The sequence below is a fragment of the Cydia amplana genome, chromosome Z (genome assembly GCF_948474715.1).
Source record: "Cydia amplana chromosome Z, ilCydAmpl1.1, whole genome shotgun sequence".
Lineage (NCBI taxonomy): Eukaryota > Metazoa > Arthropoda > Insecta > Lepidoptera > Tortricidae > Cydia > Cydia amplana.
The window spans coordinates 13,275,172-13,296,903 of NC_086096.1; the positions used below are offsets into that span (position 1 = coordinate 13,275,172).

The following is a 21,732-nucleotide window of genomic DNA, read 5'->3' on the forward strand; positions in this document are numbered from 1 at the left end:
CCTAGGAATCTTCCTCCCCGGCTGGTGCATCTATACGAGTATAGTAGATCGATTCAGTCCTCAGATATGCAAACGGGTGCGCTGTTAATACTTAATGTAATATACCATTAGACCATTAATTTATATACCTATATACTCTGTACATATGTATTTAGGTAATCGTCTTGCTGGAACTTCAGATATCTTTCTATTAACTAATGTGCTGTCTTCGAAGTATCCTCGACATCACATGAAAGGAGAGAGAGAGAGAGAGACGAGTCCAGATAGCACAGCTTCCTAGCATCACCGCCCTGCTGAAACAGATGCGCTTGCGGTGACCAGGCACATAGCAACGTTTGCCTAGGCAGATTAGTTGCCTGTGGTAAGAAAAGTACAGTCATCGATAAAAGCTTCTATCAACGATTATTATTTTGCCAAAAACTTACATATTGTGTATGGATGCGACAGTATTTATCAAGCAATTGCAAAAGCATGGAGTTCTAACTGGTGCTGAATTCTTACATACGTGTATTAAACCAATAGTATTATTGGAAACCTGTAAAACATAATAAAATGTTCCTATACCGTATGCCTGTAGATATAGGATATATATATAGGTGCGTAAAAAACGAGACTTAGCTTAAAGGGAACTTGTTTAACCCCCTAAATCCTTTAATGGATGTTCGGAAATGTTGTCTAAAAGGTGTAACCTCTTTGCGTGGCTTAAATGATGCATCAGAATAATCTTGCGTCCAGTTATGGACGTAGGTAAAATACTATACTGGGTCAACCAAATCTTGTCAGTAAATAGGAACAAAAAAAACTATACTCATCCTTTTCTTTTGGGTGCTAGTACTAGTGTTAGACAAAGATAGTATGATTCTCTCTGTCTATGTTTGAAATCAAACAGACCTTTGACACACTATATTTTTTTTATTAACCATTAAAAAATATTAGGCTCGAATGAAAGATTTTAAAAACACACAAAAAGCAGATTTTGGTGCGTAAAAATAACTATTAATTAGAGTAGGTACCTTGAAATAATACATTTATGGGATGTAAATCTTCCCATTGAAATTCAAAGACAGTTTACATATAAAAAAGACACTTCTACGTAATTCTTTTGTGGTTTGATTAACTTTTACTTACATTTTACACAGTCCTATTATGCTCTTGTAGTTCATATTTTCTGACAGGTGTAAGGAAAATGCTTCTTTAAGGCAAAGGTAGACGGTTTCACGGTACCGAATCGAATTAAATAACAACAAATATTTTGGACAATCTTAATACACAGATCGACCTAGACCCAAACTAAGCAAGGCTTGTACTATAGGTACTAGGCGACGATATAATTATATAGACAAATATACAACTAAGTATGTAATAATAACTATAAGTACATAAATAACAACCAGAACTCGGGAACAGATATGTATTAGTGATAACACAAATAAATGCCCTTACTGGGATTCGAACCCGGGGCCTCCAGGCAGAGTCACTACCGACTAGGCTTGGTGGCCGTTGTCAAGTTGATATAACCACAGAATAAGTAATAGTATTATCATACAGAACGGATACGCACCGCCCCGCCCCGATTCGGATTACCTCGCCCGCGACTGGCCGCGACATGAATGTGTGCGTAAGTCGCTCTACTGAGATTCCGTCAGGATTCCGTCAGAAACTCAATGACGCGTGTACAGACGTGCCGCGCACACATATAAACGCAAATCATTTTTGATGTATGGCGTGTCCGCCCTGTGACATAACGTACGGCTGTGATGCTCTGTGATGGCAATTGATATTTTCTTTCGCAGAGAATCATTATTTTATAGTCGTAGCGTATTTCAAATAGTCGTACCTACTGTTTGAATTACAACATATTCCTGTTTTCTTTTCACGTTTAGAATATAATACGTTTAAGAAATGAATGGGATCTACTAATAGTATGAAAAGATGCTATTGTAATCCAATTATTTGGCATTTTTTGATTGTTTATGAAGTGACTGTCTCTGAAGGATGCATAATCTATGCCGGCAGAAGGGTCAGGTAGCATTTCGGCGGGACCCTCGTTAGCTGAAACTTCATGGGCACGCGTATGCGGTAACGTACTGAAAGTTACATTGCTCCTTTGTAACCGTTTCCCCAACTCCCTCTCACTGACCTTATTCCCCTCGTAAAAACTTTTAGTAGGTACCTACGTACACAATATTGAATTTCATTTAAAATACATAAAACAAGTTAATTAGAAAAGTTCTGAGAGTATTTTATTTTAATGCGATCTTTTTACTATACAATACTTACCTATGCTGTCTATTTATAATAAGTATAATAATGATAAGTTCGTTTAGAATCCCTACCAATCCATACTATTATGATATACATATTCTATATATATATAACTAAGTTAAATGTGAAAGTTTGTCTGTCTGTTTGTTACCTCCTCACGCTTGAACTGCCGAACCGATTCTGTTGAAATTTGGTATATAGTTTGAGTCCCAGGGCAGGACATAGGATAGTTTTTATCCCGGAAATTATCGACGACGGAAATTTAAACGGTAAAAAGCGGGGAGATTTTTGAGATAATGAGTAAATAATCTATATCAATTTGTTTATAATATAATCTCAGTCTATGAATATTGGCTTCTGCTCGCGACTTCTTCTACGTGGAATGATGTTGATGCATGACAAAAACTACCCTATGTCCGCTGCTCGGGCCTCAAACTATATTCCTAACTAATCTCATCTAATTCGGTTCAATGGTTTAACCGTCAAGAGGCAACAGACAGATCGACTGATATATTTTGGCCTTTATAATATTGGTAGGTATTCATGTTATGATCATAATTATTGTGAATTCATAATTTACGTATAACGCATAATTGTGCCGTATACCCTTAGCTACAGCTACATATATTATTACTTAAAATTGTACGCTAATAATACTGCTTTTCAAATGATGGCAACCCCTCTTGTAGGGTGCAAGGGAAGCTTAGCAACAGCATCAGCCCACGGCGTATTACGTTACAAGCTTATTGTTGAATAATTTAATATACCTTCATTCTTGATCCTTCATGTGAATAAATAACCACTACTTACTCCGACAGGTACACGATGTTTGAAGTACCATGCTGATTGGTAAGCAACGGCCAAAAACAACAGGCGTTATTTTAACGTCAGTTGGTATCTTACAGAAAAAAAATAAAGCGATCCCGAACAAAATACATAAAAAACTCAATATCTAATAAGTTTGTATGATACACAACTTTGGGAACAGATCAAATTAATTTATTAAATATTTTGATTTGTGTTTTTAAGTACTATATAAATTATAAACTGAAAATAAAAAGTGACGAAGCCCTCGGATTCCGCTTTCACGACTGGAGGGCTTCGTCACTTTTTCTTTAATATATGACATCTATTTCGGTTTATAAGTTTGTATGATATTTGGACGCCTAAAATAAAGTTCATAATTATACTCGTAGGTACCTATACATCAATAGAAAAAGCGGCCAAGTGCGAGTCGGACTCGCCCATGAAGGGTTCCGTATTTAGGCGATTTATGGCGTATAAAAAAAAAACTACTTACTAGATCTCGTTCAAACCAATTTTCGGTGGAAGTTTACATGGTAATGTACATCATATATTTTTTTTAGTTTTATCATTCTCTTATTTTAGAAGTTACAGGGGGGGGACACACATTTTACCACTTTGGAAGTGTCTCTCGCGCAAACTATTCAGTTTAGAAAAAAATGATATTAGAAACCTCAACATCATTTTTGAAGACCTATCCATAGATACCCCACACGTATGGGTTTGATGAAAAAAAAAAATTTTGAGTTTCAGTTCGAAGTATGGGGAACCCCAAAAAATTATTGTTTTTTTTCTATTTGTGTATGAAAATCTTAATGCGGTTCACAGAATACATCTATTTACCAAGTTTCAACAGTATAGTTCTTATAGTTTCGGAGAAAAGTGGCTGTGACATACGGACGGACAGACAGACGGACAGACAGACGGACAGACAGACAGACAGACAGACATGACGAATCTATAAGGGTTCCGTTTTTTGCCATTTGGCTACGGAACCCTAAAAACCACCCTTACCTGACTTTATATATTATTATTCAATACCTACACGTTTAGCTAGTATACTCAGAGATGCCAGAACCTTCATTTTGAATTTTTACATAAAAGTGATAATAATCGCAGTAGTCTACATCAGCTAAAAGTCAGCGTACCTATCGCTAACATATTCGTCCGCACGCTCCGCGTTATCGGGGGCGCCCAGCGTCGGCCCAACTGCCCTCTCAATTGTTTATTTCTACAAAATTATATTCATAATATTATTGTCCCACTGCTAAAATACACATTCCGTGAAATTAAAGATAAGTATACCAGTGAAATGGCTAACTTTATAAGTAATAATTATTGTCCTTTATATTTAGGTATGCTACTACTACTAGACTAATTTTTACATTAAAACAATCTAAAAACTGAAGTACGAGTATATACCTACTGGGTCAAGTGGTTGTTGGCTAAGGTAAAATACGCCTATACTGGAGCATATACTTTTATATCGGAATCTGCCATTATGTAGACAGAATTTAAAATATTTTGTAAAAAAAAATCTAAATGACTTTTGTGGAAAAATAGTCAGAAAGCTCGCGAGGATGCGATGCTATTCACAGATATTGTCCGTCTTGATCGTTATTTAAATCATTGGTATGAGTAACAATAAAATTGGAAATCTTAATATATTTTAAATAGGTAACATTTTCCTGCGATCAATTCTGTAATATTGCATAAAATAGGCTGTTCCCGTTTAGACGTTATACCAGTTCATTATGTAAAGTGGGGCCTAAAACAACTCTTTGTGAACATAAATTGTTATCAGCCGGGCCCAAAATATCGCCAAATTTAAAAATGTCCGTGTTACTAATATGAGCTACAAAGTGATGTTACAAAAATGCTTAATATAGGTTTCACCATAGGTTTGACTGGTAAAATGATGATAATTATTTTCAATTTTAATCTAACTTAGGTTTACGTACACAGGAACATGAAAAAAACACAGGGTTCTTTGATCATGGTATAGCTAGTCTAGTTCAGTGTTATAGGCGATTTAAGTATTAGTACCTAGATGATAGGTATTTATTATAGCTATTTAACTTCTTTTATTTGTTTTAAAAGTACTGAAGTAAGGAAGTAAAGGAAGGGTCAGGCTACATAATTGGGGGTTTTAATTGAAATAAAATATTTAAGGATTGAATGGAACAACAGCTTTTATGTTTATCCTTTTGTTCTCGCCGTGCTCTGTAATTACACAGCACCTACTTCGCAATTAAATGATGGTTACTCGCCCAAATTATAAAGAAAGGCTAAATTTAATAATTAAAAGAAAGGAAAAGTTCAAAATAACCAGTTGCCTAATTGAGTCTTTTCCTGGTAGTAGTCGAAATTTTTATATAGTAAATATAGTTAAATGATGAAATTTTTATACAGGGTGCTTCCTGTAACAGGAGCAATAAATTAAACTAAGGGCTGTACTCCTCAAACTGACCAACATTTGTTCAGCAACTTTTAAAAATTACGAATCCTTTAGACTTCCTCTTATTCATACAAAATAAATACTTATTGCCTTCAATGTACGCTGACATCAGTGTGTTTGACGTTGCTTGTCCCGCTTTAAACATAACAAAATTTGCAATACATTGCGTCTTAGAATAAACTTTAACGTGTAATAAAAATCAAAACATGAGTTACTTTCAAAAGTTGCTGAACAAATGTTGGTCAGTTTGAGGAGTACAGCCTACAGTTTAATTTATTGCTCCTGTTACAGGAAGCACCCTGTATAGTATATTTAGTTAAAGTAAACAATTCTAAAAATTCTAAATAAAAAATATTGTAATGTCTTACCTTAAGTAATAATATTTAGTAGTAGGTAGGTATGTATTAAGAATTAACTAAGCACATGCCGTTGTGATACTTGTGATATTTATAAATAACCCTCCTTTTGCGACACGTTCATAAATTAGTACAGAAAAAAGGCTACCTCGCATACCGTGAGATATGGGCAATATAACAGCCATGATGTACGTTGGATGGGAGTTGCGCGGTCAATATTGATATGCCTTTATGACCCATTTACATTTTCGGTTGCCACGTAACGCGGGGCCGACACCGGCGGAATTCCGTCAGTGTGCCGTTTAAAATTCACACTGCTTTTTGAACGGCTAACTTGTTTACGTTGCCTCTGGCTATGCGAACGAGTACTTCTTCTATTTTATGCGATGCGCGTATTAGTAAATCTACTATCTATTACATATATAATGTATGGTGGGCCAGTTGGATCCATAATCGTATTTCACCAGTTTGTGCCAACGTAACAAAGTATGCTGCTACCTTACAAAAACCGGACAAGTGTGAGTCGGACTCGCGGAAGTACGAATTTAACTTCTTTATTTACAGATTTATAATTTTCAGATTTTTCCCTGTACATGTAATGTATAACGATATTATTTATTACGAGCAATCTGTAAATATGGTATCATCTTGGGTCGTCCTATTCGTTTTTCGTCAAGTTCTTCAATTAGTCCTATTCTGCTTTCGTCACTCATTCTACATTGAAAGCCACCGACGATTGTGACGAATGTAGAATGAGTGACGAAAGCAGAATAGGACTAATTTAAGAACTTGACGAAAAACGAATGGGACGACCCAAGATGATACCCGTAAAACATCTGTATTACTCAGTACTCTATAAACCAATACCTACACATAAGTTTATATACAATGTTAAAGGCATTGTACATACCTAATGCCAAATGAATATCTGGTGTTGTATAAAAAGGCTTATGTAGGTACTCCATAAAATACCGAACTGAAACTAAAAAAATACTAGATCTGGAAACTATTCGGCGAAGCCCCGCTCTTATAGCGAGACGAAAGTAGTTTCGTCCCACCCAAGGGACGAAAGATAACTAACGAAACTATGCAGACAAAAAGGCCATTAAAACAAATAGTTTTTTTTAGTGTGAGAGGCATTTTTATAGGTCTTACCTACTTTTCCAGATTTAATTTTGCCATTCTCCACAATGACTAGATATTTCATACATAAATGTATTTATAAAAAGATATAATAGGTAAGGAACAACGATAGATAAAATATTTTACACATTGCCTAGATTAGTTAAGCATTTTATAGAATTCGGCCTAGATGTTCTATATAATGGCTGCATTGAGCACTTTTCCGGTAACGTACACATTTTGCACCTTCTAATGAAATTTATAAACATTTATTTATTTATTATCGGTTAACAAATATAAACACGGATGTGTTCATGTTCAATGTTCATTCAAGAAAGTGTGTCCATTTTTTTCTTTTCATCATAATGGTTAAGTAATTAATTAACCTGTTAAATTTGAATAAATATGTTTAAGGTATAGCTAAATATGCTAAGAAAGTACGAAGAGGTAACATTTTTTGTACTATCCTCCCAGACATGACTCTAAATGCATTGGAAGACACAAACACAAAGTGAGCATTAAGTAGATGCCTCCACCATCACTCTTCTTCGACTTGACGGTTCTCGAACTATTTTAAAAGCACTTTAAATCGCTGAAAGTAAACTACTCGTAGCTCTATGGAGGTAGATATATGTACATAACTGCTTTGTGGTTCTATTTATGGTAGTTTTAAACAAATGATGGATTTTACTATTATTTAACCTTTTCCACGCCGTGTCAAACACAAAAGCTGTCACTCAGACGCCACATCATTGAAGTGTCAAAACTGAAATTGAACTTTATGTATATGCACGTAGGTCGATGTTGCTCTGTGGTCTGTGACCGATTAATCGGTCTTTGGCGTTGAACCTACGGTGCGGATATATCGGTCATTGGCGTCCAAAAGGTTAAGGATTAACGATTTTATAGTCAAAATGTAAAATTGATAGATTTCATTGTTGAAATTGTACACATTTTGTTGCGTAATATCTAAATAACAAGTATTGGTTTCTTTTAGCACGTCTTCTCATCTTGCCTTTTAATAATGAGGTCTCGAGCGTGCGTCACCGGCAATATATGACGAGAAGGGGCAGTTTTTAAAAATTCACCAAAAAATTATAATGGTAAATTATACAAAATCATGTATCAGAACAGTTTCAGGAAATGTTGTAGATTGTTTAAGTATCAAAATTACGTTGAAATTAAGTCGATTTTCACGAAAAAAAATCACTTGTTTTGAAGTAATTTCTGGTGAAAATTGATTTCGTCTAACTTTCATTTACTCTTGTTCAATATCATATAACAAAAATGTAGTCTATGAAAGTTGGAGTACAGGATATGTGTAATACAAAATTACCATTTTTAGCAGTCCAAACTTTACGAAATTTCCAAATAAGATCGACTAAATCAGTGCTTTGCGCGCGTTTACCTAAACGTCCATCAGAAAAAAAATCATTACTAATTTAGTGAGTCTCTTTTCAAAAAAATGATCTGTACAAGTGCAAGATAAGAAGACGTGATAATAGATACCAGTACTTGTTATTTCAATTACGTAACAAAAGGTGTACAATTTCATCGACTAAATCTATCAATTTTACATTTTTGCTGCTAAAATCGATACCGGCCTCTTAAGCGTTGGTTTTAATGTATTTAATTTGGCGTCTGAAATGGTCCAGTCCCGATAATAATAATTTTAATGTTTAATTCAATAAGCCGTGTAAAAATGAACGTGTAAAATTTAACTGCAATGCCGATTGTCGAGTCGACACAGGACCAGCGATCGCTCGCAGCTTCAGCGATAAATCAACTCCACGCTTTTATGTATAAAAGGAAAAAAAGTTCAGTAAAGTCGTTTATTTGTTTCCAACTATATTCGAGCGGTTCCCGAGCCTCTATACTTTAATAAAAATCTTACAGTGGAATTGAAATTTCACATTTCAGCGCACTGGGCACAGTGGGGGAGGGTGGGGGTTTACTTAGTTACCGGGAGAAATGGTTCACAGGAAACTTTCCGTGTTCGGCTTTAATTAGATAGAAAATTCGATGTGACCTGGTGTGGGAATAATTAAATGGTTTTCAATCAAATAAAAATGTTTTCAATTTGCTTGTAAATTATTAAACTTATAAATATACAATTAAACTTTGATAGCTAGTTAATTTCAGGCGCTGGATAACTGCGTTACAGGTATCTTTTCGTAAATCGGTCTTTGAGTAACATATGACATGGTCACAGCAGTTCATTGTTATTTCCTAAATTTATAACAAACTCACAAACTTAAACTAAAGTTTATCTATTTATTGCATGATCCTATAATAATATTTATATTTATATATTTATTTATGCCTAAATAATTAATCTCCTCGCTTTATCCAACGTCATACACCGGAAGTTTTGTAACGACATTTGACTCTTTCATGTTCAAATTGGATTAAAAATTGTATATGTCGCTTATTTCAATTAAATTAATCAGTAAACAAGTAATTATAAATAGTGTGTGTTTATTGATTTTCACTGTTAGGTAAAAATATCGTTAAAGTATTTGGTACGTGTTTAAATATTACACTCTAAAAAAAAATGGGTTGGCCCTATATATCAATATGTTTATAGACGTCGTAATAGAGCATCTTGATTCCATACGAGCTTAACAAGGACTTATTGCTCTTACTATTGCTATGTTACTGAGCCAATTAACATCTTGTTCAATATTTACATGAAGAATAATTATGCTAACTAATTGATCCTACCAAGATCAACTAAGCGCTTGATATTTATTGAATCAACCTACGTATCATTATTATGCCAACAAGTTAATAATAAATGCAAGGTATACAATTGTTAGAATTAATCAATACCTACTTTTATTAGTTCAATCACAGATACACTAAGGGGCACTTGACCCATCCAACTTATCAACCGTTAACCCAGTGTCAAATTGTACTGGTAACCATGGTAACTCCAGGTTTTTACGGGTTAACCCCGGATTAGAGGAATGGTGCAAGTGGCGCTTATTGTTTTAAGTAATCAGTTTTTTTTCTATAGGATCGTAATTGTTGTAATTAACTTAACGTTTCATTTTTTCGATTGTATATTTAAATCAACGTACTTACTAGGTGTCACACCTTTCAATATGGTGCTAATATGCATGCAGTGGCGTAGGTATACATAATATATTATATTTTCTACATATTTCCTTTTAACTAGGATCAACTTCTCTAGGTGATTTTCAACGACGTGTTTCTTATATTATTTTTCACATAGAGATACAATTTTGCGTTAGAAGGTTATAAATTATATGAAGATGACAGCTGTCACCGTATATAAGATATGCGTAAATATTATAGGAATTGTACAAAATAACATTTGATATTTACCAGCTTACTTGCTTTTCGGTGAAGGAAAACAACGTGAGGAAACCCGCATACATCCGCGAAGAAATTCAAAGGTGTATGTATAGTTCCCAATCCGGATTGGGCCAGCGTGGGGACTATAGCCCAAGCCCTCTTGCGAGTGAGAGGAGGCCTGTGCCCAGCAGTGGGACGTATATAGGCTGAATTATTATTATTTACCAGCTACTACCCGGTGAAGGAAATCATAGTGAAGAATTCGAACCAATCAAAATACGGCCTATTTCCGCTCTGGCTTGTACTTCAAATAGCAATCCATTCCTGAAAACTAGTACTATTATTTTAATACTTATTTTTTTAATAACATCATGTTAATATTTCTACCTACTTAATACCTACAACTTTGGAGCAATTAAAACTATCTTTTTTTATCATTTAAGTATCTATAGGTATTGTGAATTTTATATATCAAGCATTGTATCACATGTGAAAGGTATAATACTTCTAACAAATAAGTGCCACTTGCACCATTCCACTATCCCGGGGTTAACCGGTTAAGCCTGTAGTTACCATGGTTACCAGTACAATTTGACACTGGGGTAATGGTTTAACCGCTTAACCCCGGGTTAGTGGGATGATGCAAGTGGATACTCCCTAAGTAGATACTCTATACTTATTTTAAAACTACTGCGCGTCCTCCTCCTGTAGGTAGCACAACACTACTGGAACTCGATTCAGATTTCTTCTATTCTATTCTAAAAATATATTTAAGATCAAAACCGTTACAAGTTGTTAAATCTAAATCGTGCTCCGGTGGCTCTGCGCGTAAACATCTGCACAGTGGGGCAACAGGCCGACAACAGTCATCCATCGGAATAGGCCCGCCGTTGATTTGATTGTGTTATGGTCTGTACTCAATCTGTACTGAGGTCCGTAAAGGCCCGAAGCGATATTTATATGCCATTCCAAACCGATAGCTATATTTGACTGTAACTCCACACGAGCGAGTGAAAACTAGTTTTTTCTACTCGACGACTGCAATGCTTGAATTAAGACTTCGTATACCAAAGTGAAATCGCATACTTTTTTCACTATGGGACCCCAAACTCAACTATAATATTCATTTCGATACAATTTAGTCAACTATAATGAAATTGACCAATCGAAAGCGCGGAGCAAGTACCAGGGCCTCATGAGTTACGAGGTGTCGTTGCGTAAGAGTATGAATGTATCGCGGCTGCTCGCGCATCTTAGCTGTATACTTTTGGTTTTTTTACCTACATATATGATTCTTCTACTAGTTTTAAGTATTTTTTTTGTTGACTCGTAGAAAAAGTATTGTATACAATAGTGATATAATCAAGCTTTTCAATCTCGTACCTTACTTAGGCAACTCAGCAACTCGACTGAAAAGCTCTCCATTATATCACGATTGTATAAAATACTATTTACTGCGCGCCAATTTCAATGTCTTGACAAAAGTCAATTATGTCAAGACAACGTTTGTCAGTCAGAAAGATAACTAATACCTTACATGGCCTACAATATGAAATTAATATAAAGCGACAAGGAACATTGATATAGGTGATAATGGTTTAAAATGTTACGTTCTTTTAAAATTTTCAATTGAAATCCATAGATTTCTACCTTTTCCAATGCCGCGCTTTCCTCGACACCACCCTACTTCCATCCCTCCCTGAAATAAATTATCGAGATTAAATTTTACAAAAAAAAGAAAGACTTTTTTCGGCATGTTTTACTTCGAAACTAAATTTCCTTAAATCGTTTACGCTTTTGATGCTGTACTTACTTATTTATTTTACCTCTAGTGTTTTCCTGTAGGTATAAAGTACAAGTGAACAATACTTCATGAGGAAATATGTACACTTTGTTACGTACACGCTTTTGATGTTGTACTTACTTATTTATTTTACCTCTAGTGTTTTCCTGTAGGTATAAAGTACAAGAACAATACTTCATGAGGAAATATGTACACTTTCTTTTAAACTCATCAGGGCGATCTAAAAAATAAGGGGAATTAAGGCCCAGTAAGTTCGTGTTCTTCTCTCACTCTCACTGAGCGTAAGCGTGAGTGAGATAGAAGTGCATACCCGGGAGCGCGGATATGATGTTTCTTAATTTTAATTTCATAGTTCGTTTTTTTTAGCATTAGAAAAAAGGTAAACAATCTTGATGTGTCTTTGAATTGAAAAACATGTTTTAAAAATAAGTCACGGCAAATATGTAACAATTATGAATCTAATACGATCATTTATATTCTTCTGCTTTCATAAGTATAAGTTACTGATTTTTAAAAAGCGTTTTTCAATTAAATAAAAGACATGTCAAGATCGCTTACCTCCTTTCTAATGCTAAATAAACGAACTATAGTACGTTTAAATAAATAAAAAAATGTATTCAAAAAACGTCACAAGGCATGTGGCATGAAAATATGACTTTTATTGTGGCACTGCCACATTTTGGCTCATCAAAGTGAGTGCAGAGTTTTGTGGATAGATAGTCTATCTGATAATTTAGGCCAATAATTGTGTAAAATTTAAGTGGAGTTTGTAGATGTGATGACTAAACTAACATTCGAGGGCTTTATGCTGCCATAACCTTAGGAAAATTTAATTTTATTAACACGAGGTACAGCAGAGATTTCAATTAGTGATTCAAAACAGAGACCAATTACTGAAATGCGGTAAAATAAAAATAAAACGGTCAGGTGCGTTTCGGGTGTTCGTTCCGGTTTTTTTCGTAAAGCTGACTACGGCTTGACCTTATAGGTTTTTCTGTAAAGAACTATTCTCTATTTTAGGCCCCGTAGTATCAGAGATATGGTGTGGTCAGTTTACGCTTTTAAATAATTTTAATCTATTTACTTATTAAAAACAATATTTAAAATTCTCACAGAGCCATTCTATTTGACAAGTCACACGATTGTAAGGATTTTTATTTTCCTCTAATTCACCCCCAAAAGTGGGCACCATGGACTGTCCTAAATGTATTTTAATACGCGGCTCATTCGTCCACCTTTGGGTCTCCAACTTAGGTTCATGTACGTAACAGTACATTTCAACTCAATCGGTCCAGTAGTTTAGTAGTAAATTGTCTATGACAGACGGAAGGACAGAAGGCACACGAGTGATCCTATAAGGCTCTATATAAGGGCTCCGTGTATTTCCTTTCAAATACGGAAACCTAACACGTTGTAATTTGGCGGTGGATATGCCGTCCACGTACGTTAATGTATGGTCTGAAGCAGGTGGCGGGAAATGTCGCAGCTCTCGCTTACAACTTTATTCCGGTAGGTAACATTCATCCCCCATTTTTAGGGTTCCGTACCCAAAGGGTCAAAAACGGGACCCTATTACTAAGACTTCGCTGTCCGTCCGTCCGTCCTTCCGTCCGTCCGTCCGTCTGTCACCAGGCTGTATCTCATGAACCGCGATAGCTAGACAGTTGAAATTTTCACAAAAGATGTATCTCTGTTGCCGCTATAACAACAAATACTAAAAATAAAATAAAATAAATATTTAAGGAGGGCACCCATACAACAAACACGATTTTTTTGCTCTATTTTTTGTTGATGGTGCGGAACCCTCCGTGCGCGAGTCCGATTCGCACTTGGCCGGTTTTTATTCCAATACCGTCGCCGACTTCAACAGACTACCGTGAGCAAGGCTTTTATTCCAATGAATCGCTTAACCAGTGCAGGCGAGCAATAGCCTCAGCGAGCTAGTAAAAATATGCTTTCTGATCACGCATAGTTTGAAAATCACAATGTAGAACTGCGGGCCCAGCATGGTTCCATTTTTATCGCCTGTCACTATGCCCGTCACTTTCGTACTTTGATACTTGTTAGAACGTGACAGGCATGGCAAGCGATAAAAAAGCGACCGTGCTACTGCCGCTGATGCCAGTTCGCCTGACGGAATCGCTTGCCTGTTCTTGGTAACAAGTGGCGCCACGCCGCGCCTGGCGCCCCGCGGCGAACGCAAACTCCAACCTCTCCGCATATTTTCTTTACAGGGTTTATTACAAGTAATATATTATCATAACGTCGTACATTTACCTTTTCTCTGACACTTGATGAAGAAAAATCAAAACCCTCATATAATTACACAAAGAGTTTTAGTAGGTAGGTACATACTACTTATGTTTAAATTGACCCAAAGGTATAATAATTTTTTAATTTGCATTGCGAATTCAGAACTTCGCTATTGTTCCAGATGAGTTTAAAGAGACTTCATTAATAGCCATGACAATGCTAGCATAAATTATTGGCGTTAAATCGGTTAGATGTTGTCAAGAATATTTATAAATAAATAAAGAATGATACTATATTTGAGCATTTCTCAAATAATTTGTACATTTCGATCACATCTTAGATTTCTATAAAAATTGGTATGCTGGTAAAGTACATGAAGCTGAACAATTTCCACCATATTTCCCAAAATGTCCAAGAAAGTTTGTATGAAACATCCTTTTTTGTGGTAACAGATTTCCTTACACATTTAGTAACAAAAAAGGAATGTTTCATATATTAATATACAAATTATTTGAGAAATGCTCATTTATACTATACTATTTATAATGTTTTTATTAGTATTTAACTCTGACAAAATTTTGGTGGTAACTACTGGGAATCAAAATTCCCAGTAGTTACCACTAGACCGAGTTGATGGTAACTAACTACTGGGAATAATTTTACCAATAGTAAAAGGTGGGAAAAAAAATTCCAGTAGTTACCACTGGTAACAACTGGGTGGTAACTAGTGGGAATAACCCGATAATAGCAGACGAAAAGCGCTGCGGCAAACACACTGCCCCCATATAACATCCTAGTGCTCATTTGTACGATTACTCGTATTTGCGTACTTATAAACTACTTTATTAAATTATTATCTTTATTTATACTCTAAGTTTTACTCAAAAATATAGCAAAATTATATAAACTCATTTCGCAATCGCAATGAAGTAAATAAAAATACAACTTTAGTGTAAAGGGAGAAGAAAATGTATTTTATTGTCGGTTAGCTTGTCGGAGCCGTATATAGTATACAGTGTGTGGCCCGGAACCGGGGATAATAATAAAAACAGAGGCTCTATAGATCACCGGTAATTAAATTATAATGGTCTCACTTAATTAAAATCAGAATTTAACTTTCGCTTTTTTTCTAACAAACTTAATCGTACGTTCAATGAAATGCAAACAACACTCAACTTGACTGAATTAGTTCGTTCTGCGTCGTACTTATTCGGAGCTGCTCGGAACGTCTCATTGACATTTTATGGTTGCGTTGACTAATTGAAAGGTATTAATATTAATGCTATTATCTTTCTATCACCAAATCAATAGGTATTGTCACTTTCTGAAGTGTTTATTTTGCACTCAAGATAAAATAAGCCACTTTAGAAGTCAATAATAGTTTATTATTTATTTACAAATAACAATTACAGGCATTACAAATACAAAGCTGAAAGGACGTAGCAATTCTAAATACGTACATTTTCAATGTGTCTACCGTCCCGCTGATCGCAAGTAGCATACCGCCTGATGATATTATTGTGAACGGTTCCGAGATCCACGTTGTGTTGCAACATGTGAAAAGCCTCGATTATTCTGTTTCTGAGGATGTCTACTGTATCGTTCTCTACTGCGTTGGTTGGCCTCGTAATGCTGTCCAGGAACTAGAGGACGATTATCACGTAAGCGTTGTATTGCCATTGTAATCACGCGACCATGCCTCGGATGCCTTCTGTTTGGAAATCGCTCACGATATAACGCAAGGGCACGTAACGCATTACCGCGAGTTTCACCATAAGTTAATATCATATCCACATACTGGCGTGAATCGAATGGTAAAAGGGCCATTTTCAAAGAGCGAATCGTTTTCATAAATTAAAACATTTCATTGAAACCAAAATAAATCCCGTGACAACTAACTTTGACTAAACTATTTTTTTATTAATTCAAAATCGTTTTAAAGAGACTGAACTTGTCAGTGAACTTGTTACAAAAAGTTTAAATCAACCGCGTATTGTCAATGTCACACCCCGTACCAAGACATACCCCGTACCAAGTGACTAGGCGACGATACCGTGACACGAAAATACATTACCTACGATTTTTAACTTTGTAGGCTGTTTTCTCCAAAATTAAGGACGTTTGAAAATTAGATTCCTGTGAAAGTTACTTGGTATGTCTTAAAGAATCCCCATTTAATTTTTTCTCCCCGGTTCCGGGCCACACACTGTAGACCGTATAGTATAGATACCTACATGTTGCAGTGTATTTAGTAGGTAAGTTATTTGGACAGAATACGCGTATAACACACAAACATAACTTTCTTTTATTAAATTTATCATATGAAATATGTATATAAATAACATATTCGGTTTGATAAAATATAATGAAACTCTGAAATTGCATTTACATTTTTAAAAAGCTTTTTACTATATAATCATATTATTATGATACTACTTACTCGAGTTTTATCATATCGATAACCAATTGACTTCAAGTTCCTTCGTTTACGAATAGAGGTAGTACATTATCATATGTTTTCATGATTTGTGTTCTACTACCACTTTGCTGTTTTAAAATGAAGTACTCGACTTGGCGGGGGCACTGCCGTGCCCGGGAGATTACAACAAAGCCAGACGTTTTCCGTCACAATTAATATTTATTTTACTCTATTTACCTACAATTTTTTTGAAAAGTTCGACTTCATCTACCCCACCCGAGTCACCAGATTAAATGTAGAGGATATTTACCTACATAAGTACAACTGCTCATCTGAGGCCTAAACCAGGTACAGTCGAAAGTTTTAATTTATGAGTTTTATGACCCATTTTATACCTTGTCACAGTGACTAGTATGAGGTCTGTAGCGACTTTCATATTCATTGTCACTGTGACAAGGTACGAAATGGGTCATAAATTAATACTTTCGACCGTATGATGAAGTTGATTAGAATGGAAAATGAAGCATTTCTTTGTTGGGAGGCATACTTCTAGCGTCAGTTTGCGAGATATGGACGCTGTGAACTTATCTTTGTATTAACCTACCTCGGTCTCTCCAACTTATTTTACTGTTTTGATCAAACACATGCAATGCAAATAAAAATGATAATCTTGTACTCATTTTTTCTTAAATATTTAGCTTTTGGCTTACGTTTAGGTAGAAACCTTATCTCACGCTAGTGTTAAGTTTTTTCCACTTTACCGTTTAAGTAATAAAGTACTAAAGTGATTTAGCATTTGGTTCTTCTAGGTTTTATTATTGAAAAAAGTGTACCTACTTATTTAGGTATTCTGGGATCAAGGATCTTACCTAAATATATATTAATAATGGAAGTATAACAGATTTTTATATTATTATTGTTCGCTTTTTATAAAAGTACATTTTTGTAATTAATAGTGTTCAATAGCCTAATGTGACGAAAATAATCTAAGTATATAGTTGTAACTAGAAAAAGTCAATCTAAAACAATTGAATTACCTTATCAAGCGAAATAAAACAAATCAAATCAGGGTCTAAAATTTATTCATGCAGAACTCTTCGGCCGAAGCAGGAAATATCAGAATATCCACTTCAGTGGTGTCTGTAAAACTAGAATAGAAATCAGCAAATAAAAAAATAATCATGTCAAAAATTAAAAATAATCCACAAATCCAATTTAAAATTCCTTCATACCTGTTAAAAGCGGCACAGGTCAAAACCACAGCACAAAACGTTCATCGTCACTTAAAAGTCATGACCACAAAAAACAACACAGCCACTTTGTAATTTAAAGTCAAAGAATAGAACTGTGGTGGATATTTATACAGGTGATTTGAACATTGCTACGAGGTCGTAGCGACGCGCGGTACCAAGGGCTGCTGGTAGGAGACTGCGGCGGCTGCGGACGTGGCTCTGAGCGCGAAACGGACCCGCAGGGGCATTTATGCGAGTTGGGGTGGCAACGCGCACGCGTCCGAGACCCTGTTGCTTCACAGTGACGGGCTAGGCTCGTTCTCCTGTCGATGAAACCACTTTATATTGAACTTCCTTAATAGACAGGTGGAAGTCTTACTGATTCTTAAGTTGACTAGATACTCCGCTGGCGGTATAAAGAACATGGTATATCTATTCGTATATTTATAAAGTGACTTAGTTGACTTGTTTTATTAAGCATTTGATATGTTTATGTATCAATTATAGTTTTATTCATTTCTATTTGCACTGCAAATAAACAATGTGAATATTGGAAGAACCATAATCGGATTAACGCAAAGCAGGTCATGACGCAGCTGGGTCTAGCCTCGAAAAGATTAACAAAAAAACAGAAACATAAATCACATAACGGACATATAATTTTCAGAATGTACACTTTACGTTCTCTTTCTAATAGCCAATGTACATGTGTACAGTCAGATATATATTAATAATATAATATTATATTACTAGCCTGTGTCCTCTAGCCACCTAGAGACCTATAAAAAGCTCTCCTGTTCCATTCTAATTTTAACTTTGTGTTAGGGCATTTATTTTTGTTGTCCCCTACACTTTTTTTTCAAATTTGGGATTTTTTATGTTATTTCTACTCAGAATCACGAGCTCTTTCTATCCTAATAGGAGAAAAAAGTGTCCCAAAATTTCCATACATTTTTCGATCTTTCCATTCCGCGACCGCCATACAAAGGCTATGAAAAATGGTGACGTAATGGTAATTAAAACCTTAGGACACTTTTTTTCTCCTATTAGGATAGAAAGAGCTCGTGATTCTGAGTAAAATAACATAAAAAATCCCAAATTTGAAAAAAAAGTGTAGGGGACAACAACAACAAAAAACGCCCGTTAACAAAATAAAATTTCATTTATGGCGTCAATTACGTATGTGCGGCTAGAGGATATGGTATCCCACTGCTGGGCAAAGGCCTCCCCCTCGATCTCCCTCAGTCTCGGTCTTGAGCAATCTCCAGCCAGCCGTTGACTTGAGATATGCGTCCAGGTCATCCCGCCATCTCCGCCTGGTCCTGCCAGACCCTCGCCCATCTTGCGGTACAAGGGTACCACCGTGGCTATTTTTACATAGTACATATTGATGATTATTACAAGTAAGTTCTGAACTCATGACACTGATTATTATGTCGATATCGATAACCAATTAAACAATATCGACAGTTACATGAATTTTCTTCACTAAACGTCCTCCCCTCGCACCCTTACCACCTGTAACTCCCCACCTCCCTATCGTTTAAACACTGAGTTATCAAAAAACTTACGTTTTAGTTGGAGATGTCGTTACAAGTTGGCCACTAGAGGCGGTCTTGCTTTTGAGTCAGGCTTGAGGTATATTAGTAAGGACTAGTAGGATGGACGGACAGGACACGTAGGCCTGAGTAGTTCGACTACTTATACACGATTAGGATTATGCACCTACAACATTAATCTTAACTCACATTTATAGACGGGTCTAACGCGAAATTTATTCAATTACCTTTATATACCGACGTTTCGACACAGGTTTCACTGGTCATGGTCGCGGCCAACTAAAGTCTCAGCACCATGACCATGACCAGTGAAACCTGTGTCGAAACGTCGGTACCTATATAAAGGTAATTGAATAAATTTCGCGTTAGACCCGTCTATAAATGTGAGTTAATATGTGTTCAAAACGCGAAGGTTTTAAATATAACATTAATCTTATTCTTTCAACAATGATAAATAATTAATTAGTCTATATAAGTAAGTACATCAGTCAGATTATTTTTAGTTTTAAATGCTTAAACCATAATCAAGTTGAGATCTGGTAATGGTATCCCTGGAGATAGAGGTCGAGGGAGGTTTCGAATATTATTCGCTAGGTGCACAACTGGTGCTGCCCTCATTTTGGCGGACTTTCTACGTTAAATCTTATGGAGTAAAATTAGTTCAAGCGGCTGCCGCTAGTACTAATGTCGGACATTCCATAAGATTACCTGTGTTTGTGACGATCAGCGCCACTTCCCCCTCCACCGACTTCGCACCTTGCCAATAGGCCCACCTAAGTTAGTTTTGTTTTAATAGTAAATTAATTATTACACAAATTTTGGTCAAGTTCGTTACAATGACCATTTTACACTGTTTGTAAACTCAGTTCTTTTTTAGTAAAGCGTTAAACAATACGGTTATTTTTTTCAATTTACATCTTTTTGGGCTCGTGGCAATTAGGAACTCCTGGAGGGAAACTTAAACATTTTATTGTGACTTCAAGTAAGTAAATACTTACCTTTGTATTGATAGTTTGTTTCGATATAGTAAATAATAATAGACTCTGGACGGAAACCGGAACTGCTGGACAAAAACGGACGGGTTACGACTGTTTTGTGAAGTTCGTTATTATTCTGGTCTAGATTATTGGAATTAAGATAGTTTGAAGCAATCTTGGCCGAAATCAATTAATTATATAAAATAATATCTGAACTAAACAAACTACCATCGCTACATAAAAAAAACCACACATACCTACAACCTATAAAAAGTCTCACGTATTTTTCTAAAATAGCAGACATATTAAGGAACTAAAAAAACTTCAGGCACCTTACAAAACCTGTCATCATTATTAAGAGCCCGAACCGCATTTTAATTTTATTATGCTGTAGGCGTATAATGGAAAACAAAGGGTTTGAATGTTATTGAAATGCAAACAAGAGCCCTCGCACAATAGCATAGATCTTTACTGAAAGCTGCAAATTTTTTAGTATGATTTATGCACAAAAACATAATCAAGATCTATTGTGAAGCTTTACGTCGTTCTTCATTGTACCATAGAGAAATATAGTAAGACAAGAGTGCTCACTACATACATCAGTTCAGACTATTAATTTCAGTGTCTTATGCTGTTGAGATAAGACTTTCCGGTCGGTGCTACATCTATTGTCAAGTAGCAGTACTGATAGTTCCGCTACTCGATGCTAGATGCTAATAGTCTTTTTGGTATTAAAACTGATGTATGGAGTGAGCACTCTATGTTTGTACATATTAAGCGATATAACAAATAACTGTGTTTAACCAACTACAAATAATATATGTACATTGTGACGCTGGGGTCCCTATCTTGAAAATATAATTCAAACTTTTGTGTCGGCTGCATCAATGAAAATAATTAGTACATATACTTACTATAAAATCAGGATAAACAAATTATATAGGTACCTAACCACTTATATTTTTAAAATTGTACGACATTACACTCGAGTATTAACCTTTTGGACGCCAATGACCGATATATACGCACCGCAGGTCCAACGCCAAAGACGTATTAATCGGTCATAGACCACAGATCAACATAGACCTAGGTGCATATGCATAAAGTTCAATTTCAGTTTTGACACTTCGATGACGTGGCGTCCGAGAGACAGCTTTTGTGT

At 35.5% G+C, this 21,732-nt stretch overlaps 1 protein-coding gene across 1 annotated transcript in view; it reads right to left on the minus strand.

The window, feature by feature from the left end:
• LOC134661163 (epithelial discoidin domain-containing receptor 1-like) overlaps positions 1 to 19,701 on the minus strand; it is a 165,902-nt gene extending 146,201 nt beyond the window's left edge. The window contains exons 1-2 of the mRNA XM_063517119.1: positions 19,606 to 19,701; positions 18,035 to 18,357 (exon numbers count right to left, since the gene is read on the minus strand). The gene's annotated coding sequence lies outside the window, so the exon portion shown is untranslated. The remainder of the gene's footprint in view (positions 1 to 18,034; positions 18,358 to 19,605) is intronic.
• Positions 19,702 to 21,732: the final 2,031 nt, after the last annotated feature.